This window comes from Miscanthus floridulus, chromosome 16 (genome assembly GCF_019320115.1).
Source record: "Miscanthus floridulus cultivar M001 chromosome 16, ASM1932011v1, whole genome shotgun sequence".
Taxonomy (NCBI): Eukaryota; Viridiplantae; Streptophyta; class Magnoliopsida; order Poales; family Poaceae; genus Miscanthus; species Miscanthus floridulus.
In genome coordinates, this window is record NC_089595.1 from 106,523,324 (window position 1) to 106,533,258 (window position 9,935).

The window sequence follows — 9,935 nt, forward strand, 5'->3', positions numbered from 1 at the left end:
GTCATAACTCGAGGCGTGTTGAGCCCCTAAGCATCTAGTTCATGGTGGAATTGCTACTCGAGGTGTTGCGAGCCCTCGAGTGCTTGCTTACGCTGGAGTCCATCGTGGCCCCTAGGCCGCAAGCCGATGAGGTCACTTCTACATCGCTCTGAGCGGTTCGCAGCTGGCGAGGATTGGCCCCTCAGGCAGCCTTGGGCCGTTCCATGCTAGCTTGATATCCTTGAGGGGCCCGTGAGCCTTCGAGGATGGCCTCTTCACATCCAGCTTATTGTAGCTTCTAGCCAGGAGGGCTCATGCGTGTTGGTGCCTAGGGTCCTCCTAGCTCGACATTGCCGCTGTCGCCACATCTCCATCTCTAGGTGGAGCTACCTGCTTTTGATGAAAAGCTATCACGATCTGTCACTATGGGAGCTAGCCTTGAGTGAAACAGGGTTCGGTCCTGCTTGTCACGACACACATGGTGCGCTTGGGGAAGCCCGCTTCCTCAGGATGCACGTGCCTCTAAATGACAGCTGATAGTTCACCTGTGGTGTGTCATGCAGCTTGCCCATTATGTAGGATCGGATCCTGGTTCCTAGGCTTGACACTACGCGGCATGGTGTCGGCTACCTGTCGTGTCACTCATGATGATGTCGAGTGACGGTGGGGAGTTTCATTGTTCGTGCGTGCCCTGGTTCATTGTGTTTCGCTGGTGGTGACTATGGCAGAACCGCTCGAAATAACACACTTTCGAAGGCGCTCGTCTTCCACTATACACTAAGCACCCTGAAAGTTAGCTACCTCGGATAGTTCCATCGAGCACACTCCAAGGGAGAACTCAAAACAATCCACGTTTTCCATTAGGATCATAAATGAGAGAATACAACTTACAACATTCTTAAGTCATTTCTTACATCACTTTATTATAGTAATAGAATATTACCTCAATTGATTATAACAGTGGAATATAACAATGTTATCAGAGTTATAGAGGAAACAAAGATTAATTTAATGACATGATGGAGCATTAACATAGTGGACATTTTTATACAAGAGATGCTAGCAGATTTTACATCTTTTCTTATAAAAACATTTAGTGAGGGAAATAAATAAACACTATGGTCGTAGCGCGAAAGAAATCCTCTCTGAGCCTATAAGGAGGTTTCCACACACAAGAGTCAACTCTAAGTACCCACCGATCACCTGCAACAGGGGAAATAAAACCCTAGGTACTCGATTGTACTCATCAAGACTTACTCGACAAGAGAAAAATAAAAGACTCTAAGGATATGCAAGGCTTATCTGGCTTGTTGTTTATTGCATATGTAGGAAGCATTACTAAACATGTGTCATTATAGTTAATTTTATTAGCAGTCATCATTAGTTCATTAACTAACCATTCTATGTAAGCACATATGCTACTTTCAAGCAGGTGGTGAGAAATTAGAACCATTTTACCATCTTTCATATTCCAGTTCTTACTATGGTGCTAGACCGTAGCCAAGTCGGTACCAGTCTCATAGAAATGGTGATTCGTGAATCAATGTATCCCAGCTAGGTACCCCTAAAACACATGCCCCATTTGTATCCAAGGCACAAACAAGACCAACCTATTCCACTCCTGTCAAGGGGTCTAGGTCCTTATCCAAACTTGGACTCTAAGCCCCCACACTTGAGATCCCAGTCTTAGTATGGTGCTTAGACCTCTATCTTTCCTCGCCTCCAATCAGTCAGGTCCGAAAAGAGTCGGAACCCTACGACAAGAGCGTAACGAGCCTTCCCACTCCCATAAGCAAGTATGAGCTCAGGATAATAAGTCTATGACTTGACTACCATCCACAGCAATAGGACGGTGCTCAATTAACATAGGCGAAACAATTGCAATTCGAGCCTCGCTTGAATGCCTAACCAAGTCCAGATCCAAAGTACCATTCCGCCTAGGTCTCTAATTATCATTCATATATATTCCATGTGATAGTAATATAATAATAGCAATAATATCTTTCATATCTCTCACGAGTGATAGGTAATCACTCGACTTCTATCGGGTCCTATAGCACAACAATCTACACAATCCTGACATACTAGTAGGACTTATAAGATAAGGGTATATATGTGCAAGTGGTTTTTATTCAACTCCTTAAAACTTAATGCACGAGCATAAAATAAAGTGCAGAGTAATAGGGGTTATGCACTAGGGCTTACCTGGGTAAGATATAACCAAAAGTTACCATTCCATCATGGTGACACGATCATCAAGGTACCATCTTTTCTGCTACTTCGGTCGACTCCATGATCCATCGCTGCTCCTATTGTGATATACGTGGATGCAAAGTAGAGACGTAATTAATCAATGGTAACCACAACTCTTAAAAATACGATTACGCTCCGTAAGCTAACGAGCTAGCTTAAATGACTAACATACTAGTCTACGTATCCACGTCATCAAGTAAGGCTTCAGTCTCTAGAAAAATGTTCTAGTTTTAAAATCCCAAGGTGTTTCAGTATTTTATTGATTAAACATATATTTTTGAACTATGGCTCATTTAGCTACCTTAGCAAACTAATTATTATGGAGCTACAAAAATTACAGGGAGCACCTAATAATATAAGGAAATTTACTATGAAAGTTTTAGAGCCAATACTATCACCAATTTATCACAAAAAGCCTACAAGTTTATATCTTACAATATTAAACATCTTTAATTAATTAGATAACTCCTAAAATATTATAAAACTATGTGAACAAAATATACTAGCAGATAGGTCATGATTTTAGGAATTTAACAAAATTAATTTCAAAATTTTTGGTTAACTACACAATTTTATATTGAATTTACAAGTTTATCTTAGAAACTAAATTAGAAAATATATTAGAAAAAGGAAATGGCCGGTAGCAACCCAATCTGGCCCGGCAGCCCAGCGCGGCGCGGCTCCGCTCATGTTGCGGCGGCCCAATATGGCCCAAGGCTGGGGCGCCCGCATGCATTGGCTGTTTTGTAGAAAAACCACCGAGCTTCCCGAGATTTACGCGAATGCTATGTGCATTATTCCTACCGATAGTGGTTTTGCGATAAAACCATTAGATGTTTTCACCTTTTCCTTGGGGAGGTCCCTGCAAACCCCGCGCATGCCGGCACGGTGGCCGATGGCATAAGGCATTTATGCCAGGAAACCTAGACGTGCTATGATGGAAGTAAGGGGCCGACCATCATATACAGCTAAATGCGCAAGGATGGGTGGTGGCTTGGGACTTGGAGGCGCACTAGTCGTGGGCTACAGCGGCGAGCGGCTATCCACAGCGGTGGTGTGACTATTCCGGCATCCTAAAGCTCTATCATGGTGATAGAGATAGCGGGTAAGCACCAGTAGCTCACCGGAATTCACTGTTGCGGTGTCGGTTGAGGCGGAGGAGTGCCAAGGTGGCCTGGCCACTGTGCGCGCATTGATATCGGTGACGCTCTAAGGTTGACACCGACATGTTAGGTCATCACTCGTGTTGTTCATGGTTAAACAAAGATGAGCAACAACATGAGGGGACCAAGGTGAGCTTTTAGGAACAACTAGTTGAACCCCTACCGAGGGGTAGGGCCTTACCCCAAGCCATGCTCTGTTTCGGAGGCACGATGATCGGTGGCCGTGGAAACACTAAATTCATCCGTGCCGAGGCGTGACAAAGCCTCAATAGGGGTCACTTGGCTAGTCGGCTCCCTAGACCACTTGCTGGTGCAAGGAATTGAGCTGCGAAGCTCCAAGCTAAACGAATCGAGAGGCAGAGCGTGTGGTGCACTCGCTGCATTCATGTCCTAGAGAAAAGCATGCAGATGAGCTCGAGCGGTAGGGAGTGTTAAAGTGGGCTCTAGTCGACGGTGGCAGAGCGAGCTCATGCACACAGGTGATGAGACCAGGCGCCTTGGCACGATGCACTTAAATTGGAGCGGCCGGACCTGAGCAGGTCACACAGGCATCGGCTAGCGAGGGCAAACACGGTAGAGGGACATCACGATCGCCCCTGCGACCAAGGTCATTGGCCTAGATGCGGTGACATTAGCACCTACCTAGAGGCTTGACGCGGTAGGTAGAACAAAAGGTGGGGTGAGCGCCATGTCCGTTAAGGTGGCGACTACCGCAGCTCTACCACTGCCCCTGCGCATGCATCGGTGACTGAACATCGACGCGTGCAGACCTACGGTAGTGGGACCAGACCACCGCCAGTGGGGTCGGGCCACGCAAGGCCTGGGTGCAGTGCGACATTGGCCTATTGCACAGCATGGGCCAATGGTCGTGGCTTAGTTGTGACGTGACCCTGATGTCAACCACGCTGTGCCCGCGGTGACCGCGAACACCATCCGAACGGCTACCCTAGTTGACGAGCATGTGTTTTAAAGCGTAGCAAAAGTTACTAACAATCACAGTTGAGGTTCAATTAACTCTCCTATCATAAAGTCCACATTGCCAACGTCCTAGCAACGCCATCGCCATGACCAGAGAGCAACCAGGGAAGGAGATAGATGGATGCCAATATGAGCTCATCGCGCCGAACGCCAGTTCACGAACAAAGCGCCCACAACATGGTTTCACACGTTTTAACGACGTTTGAGCAATTTTAAAGGAGGCCAAAGCGACGTACAACACACCCACGACCCACACCATACCCAAGTACTCACTTAAAAGCAAACAATAATACCAAAACATGAAACTAGTGTTTAAGTATTTTAGTTAGAACTTAAACGTCAAAATAGCATTGTCTACCACCCTTCCATACTTAGAAACGTTAAGGGTTTTCAGTTAGGACTAAGTAGCCCTTAACTCTTTTGTTATAATTTTTAAAAGGCCTAAACCTTATTCATTTCAACCAATAAACATTTCACCCAATACTCCATACTTCATACTAACCCATAGGAGCAAAATATTTAAGCACTCTTTAATTATTTCGCTCAATATAATTCGCCAAAAATAACACTTTAACTACAATTTTGACTTCTTGCTGATTCAACAAAAAGTTCTACTTAAATTTCGAATTTGATTTTTGAGCTCCCAAAACACTAGTTAACAATATTTATTTTTCAAAAGTTAAAGTTGCATTTCCTTCTACTAAACTTGTACTTTAATTTTTATTTAAGTACTAAATACAAGTTATGTTTTATTTTAATTTATAGAAATTATTTTTTGTACCAAACAATTAAAACTACTTTATTCTATTCTTCTTGTTAGGATTTTTATTAGCACTTTTACGCACCAAGTAAGTTGACTTAGATATTTATTTGAGTCCATAAAAGTGAGTCACATAGGATTCGCTTATCATTTTACGCGCATTATAAATTTTTAAAACCCGAAAACTTGTAAGGCTAATCCTTCTCGGACCTAAATCTCGGTGCTAAGTAAGCTCGCAACACCAAGAGTGTTACAGTGACAATGCCTGGGGCGTGCCAGTCAATTTGACCCTGTCATTGACAAAGAGAGAAAGTTGATCAGTAATTTAAGATGGAACATGCCGGTGTTTGTCCAGACAGTTCCAAATATACGACCAAGTGGTCAGCGAGATATGGCTATCGACTAGAGAGTCGATATCCAGCATGTCCATGATGTAATGTAAATAGAACAAGCATATCGATAATTGTCATTTACTTAGTTGCATGGACCTAACTTAGATGATGATCATGAAAATATACGAAAGATATAAGGATAGGTGTGTAAGCATACATGTGAAAGATATACTAGCTTTTAATCAGGACAAAAATAAGTAAAAGCATGTAAACAGCTAGTACATCCTTGGCAAAAAGGGTATCGGCTAAGATAGTCAATTCTAGGTGATCATGCCGCACGGCATACGATCACTCATCCGTTGGATGCAAATAAATCTACAAACAACTAGACCCATTCTATTGTACCGTCAATAGGTCGAGTCAGTCTAATGCAGCATTGACAGTAGGACACCAGATTAGAGACCAGCGGTCGATAGATCTACTTATATCGCAAAAAATCATGAAAGCATGTCATACGTGTGGAAGCTCAAGCCATCGGCTAAATAGCCAACAGGGCCATAGCGGGTGGCTGACGCCATGTTCTTCTTAGTAGATAGATCTATTAACCGATAGTGTCCAATCTGACACACTATCAACAGGTCGAGTTGGCTGATGCAACATTGATAGCGGAGTCATACAAGATACTAGTGATCAATGAATCTATCCCTTAATAGAATATGACTTCAAACACCTGTCATATACGATCAAGATTGAGATAGATTAGTCATCAAAATAGGATCTAACGTCAAGAATTGAATTCAACTGTGATGGTAATCAACAGACGATAGATCAAAATAATAAGACTGACAAATCTCAATCTAGATCGTCAATTGATGATATTATATTAAACAGTAAACTATTTAACACAATATCGATAACTTTAATCAATACCAATGTTTACAAGAGATCAGTTGTCTATTGCAGTCATGTAAAGGTTGATACGAGTCAATAACTAACCTATACCACAATTTGTAAGAGATTAGTCATCTGTTGCAGCCTTACAAACAACAATATAGATAGATAACTAACTTATACCGCAACTTGCAAGAGATCAGTCGTATGTTGCAGCCTTGCAAGTATCAATATAAGTCGTGACGGATACTCACAAACAAGTCAGAGGTTAGGTTGTCCGATGCAGCCCTGCTTGCCCAAAGAACTCGTCAAAATCGACTCTACTCCTACTCCTAAGGAGTGGCCTGAGCCAAAAAGTAAAGGTACTTGTTTGATTGATCGATGAGAGATGTCTATTATAATAGCCAGGGTTCAGTATTTATACTCGAGGCTTGACTATGAGTCCTGATCGAACATGACCGATCTCAAATTTGAAAAAGAAAACAAAGTTTCCTAAATCACAATAACTTGGACCTCAATCTTTCCCTTCTATGAAGTCCGACGTATCCTCTCGCTTCCTGCCTTGTCGCGTTTGCCAATGGGGCCCATTCCTCTGATATGATGACATCATCTTACTTATTTGATGGCAACTTTGGTTAGCCGATCTTGTTTAATATTTCAGTTTTCGCTTGACAAATTCAGACCTTGGGGTCCTTTTCTCTTGGACAAAATTTTGGTGTCAACACATGCCCCCCAATTTTGGGATAAAAATGATTTTATTCTAAAATTATCCTCTTATGACTGTTACATGCGCCACACTTCTGACTATCTACTCTTAATCCCATGCTGATTTCATTGGCTTCTTTTGACCAATGGCATGACGTTTGGTCACTTGATAGCCCGCTGGATGGCTCATTGCTAGGTGCTCCTCCCCTGCTCTACCGAAAGCGGCATCGGGATGGTTTCTAGCAGGCTCCTCTTCCTCAGATGTTAGAGGGAGCTCTACGAGGCAGTCGTCCCTGAGGCTTCTTTCGATGGTCCTCTCCTACTCACGGTGGAGCTCCAAAGGTTAGAGACACCTTGTACCGGTTTCTCCACTTCATGAGATGTCCATCGCAAGTGGGAGGGGATCTGACAATTATTGTAACCTTGGGTCCATCTAGTCCTATAACGCGCTAGACTAAATGTTTTTATTCGTGGCTTTACAAGCCGATGATCCTAATGTTTAGGATAGTGTTGTAATCAGCAAATGCGTAAGCCCCCAAGGTTGTGATGTATGCATTGCCCTTTTTGATTTCCCTTTTGTCATTGCCAATATCAGTTGTTTGAATGACTTGTCTCGATGATCCTTGGCATTAAGGGTTTTTACCCAAGCTATTTATTCTCCATGTTGTCGACCTTCGTGAATTGTTTTGTTCGGCTAGGCTCGCCGTTGAGCCATTATCAGACTATGGGGGTTCATGCCCGCGCGCCACAGCACGCTCTGCCATAATCAAGAGGGGTGGCATGTTTGTCACTTCCCGCTGGGCCTCTTTCCAGGGAAGTAGTTGCCATGGACTCGGGTGGAGTGGCCCTGATACACCATTCGAGTGTGCACCGAGGCGCCTGGTGTTCTCGAGCGGGTCATGCTTCTTGGGGCCTCATGGAGTTTTTGATGATTTCGTTTGGTCAGATGATGTGCCTGCCATGGTCATTCAGGCAAGCATGAGTGCTCCGCAGGTGAGTCATTCTTGCTGGTTCGGCCCTCATTGAGCTCGTCGTGTAGGATTTGTTCTTGCTGAGGTCGTTCGCTCGGTCTCCTTTTCTTCAATGTGCCATGAGTGACTGTGTGCTTTTGGCTTGGCCTAGGCCGACTTACTCGAGCGTCATGCGTGCTAAGGGCTACTCGGTGGTTGCAGTGCTTGCTGCTCCTACATGTGATGTTGTTGGTGTGTGATCCCACCTTATCGCATTTCCACCTTTGTTCCTCTTGTTTAGGTCAGAATGTGCTCCCTCTCCATTAGCCTTGCAAGCATGGGTGTCTGTTCTAGCCTAGGGGTTGGCTCGTAGAGCTAAACATTATGCGGCCTGATGTTGTGGTCGAGGCATCGGGGTCAGGATGTCGATCCGGTTGGATGCAAGGGGAAAAAGTGAGCAGAGGGTGTAGGCTTCGATTTTCCCTATTCTACCTACTCGGGCAGAGTGGTGATTTGCTTCTTTTTGCTCCCCATCCACGTGAGTGCCTGACTTTGCCCTAGAGCTAGCCTGGGAGGCTTGGTCTGAGGGGTGTCTCATTGTGGCAAGGAGTTTGGGAAATAGTTTGCCATTCTGTCCTACTGTGGGTACACGTGGAGAAGCTTGAAGCAGGTCTCTCATTCGATGATGGATGGTGCTTGGGGTCTCTGCACCTAGAGTGCGATTGGCGTATTCGCTTGTCATTACGCCGTTCTTTTACTTACTTTCTGTTTGAAATGGAATGTGCTTCATCCCCCTAGGTCTATGACTATGAATGCATATCTTAACCTGCGAGCTGGCCTACGGGGCTAAAATGTGCGTGATCTATTGGAGTGACAAGACGGTGGAGGATGAACACAGATTCAGCACGATGCGAGAAGAAAGCGAGAAAACGACATGAGCCCCCCTTCCTTTCACTCTCCTGGTCCTGAGCGAACGGGTTTCCCATTTCCTCCTAGGCTCATGCGTGGGTGCCTAACCATTCTATGTAAGCACATATGCTACTTTCAAGCAGGTGGTGAGAAATTAGAACCATTTTACCATCTTTTATATTCCAGTTCTTACTATGGTGCTAGACCGTAGCCAAGTCGGTACCATCTCATTGAAATGGTGATTCGTGAATCAATGTATCCTAGCTAGGTACCCTAAAACACATGCCCCATTTGTATCCAAGGCACAAACAAGACCAACCTATTCCACTCCTGTCAAGGGGTCTAGGTCCTTATCCAAACTTGGACTCTAAGCCCCCACACTTGAGACCCAGTCTTAGTATGGTGCTTAGACCTCTATCTTTCCTCGCCTCCAATCAGTCGGTCCGAAAAGAGTCGGAACCCACGACAAGAGCGTAACGAGCCTTCCTACTCCCATAAGCAAGTATGAGCTCAGGATAATAAGTCTGTGACTTGACTACCATCCATAGCAATGGACGGTGCTCAATTAACACAGGCGAAACAATTGCAATTCGAGCCTCGCTTGAATGCCTAACCAAGTCCAGATCCAAAGTACCATTCCGCCTGGTCTCTAATTATCATTCATATATATTCCATGTGATAGTAATATAATAATAGCAATAATATCTTTCATATCTCTCACGAGTGACAGGTAATCACTCGACTTCTATCGGGTCCTATAGCACAACAATCTACACAATCCTGACATACTAGTAGGACTTATAAGATAAGGGTATATATGTGCAAGTGGTTTTCATTCAACTCCTTAAAACTTAATGCACGAGCATAAAATAAAGTGCAGAGTAATAGGGGTTATGCACTAGGGCTTATCTGGGTAAGATATAACCAAAAGTTACTATTCCATCATGGTGACACGATCATCAAGGCACCATCTTTTCTGCTACTTCGGTCGACTCCATGATCCATCGCTGCTCCT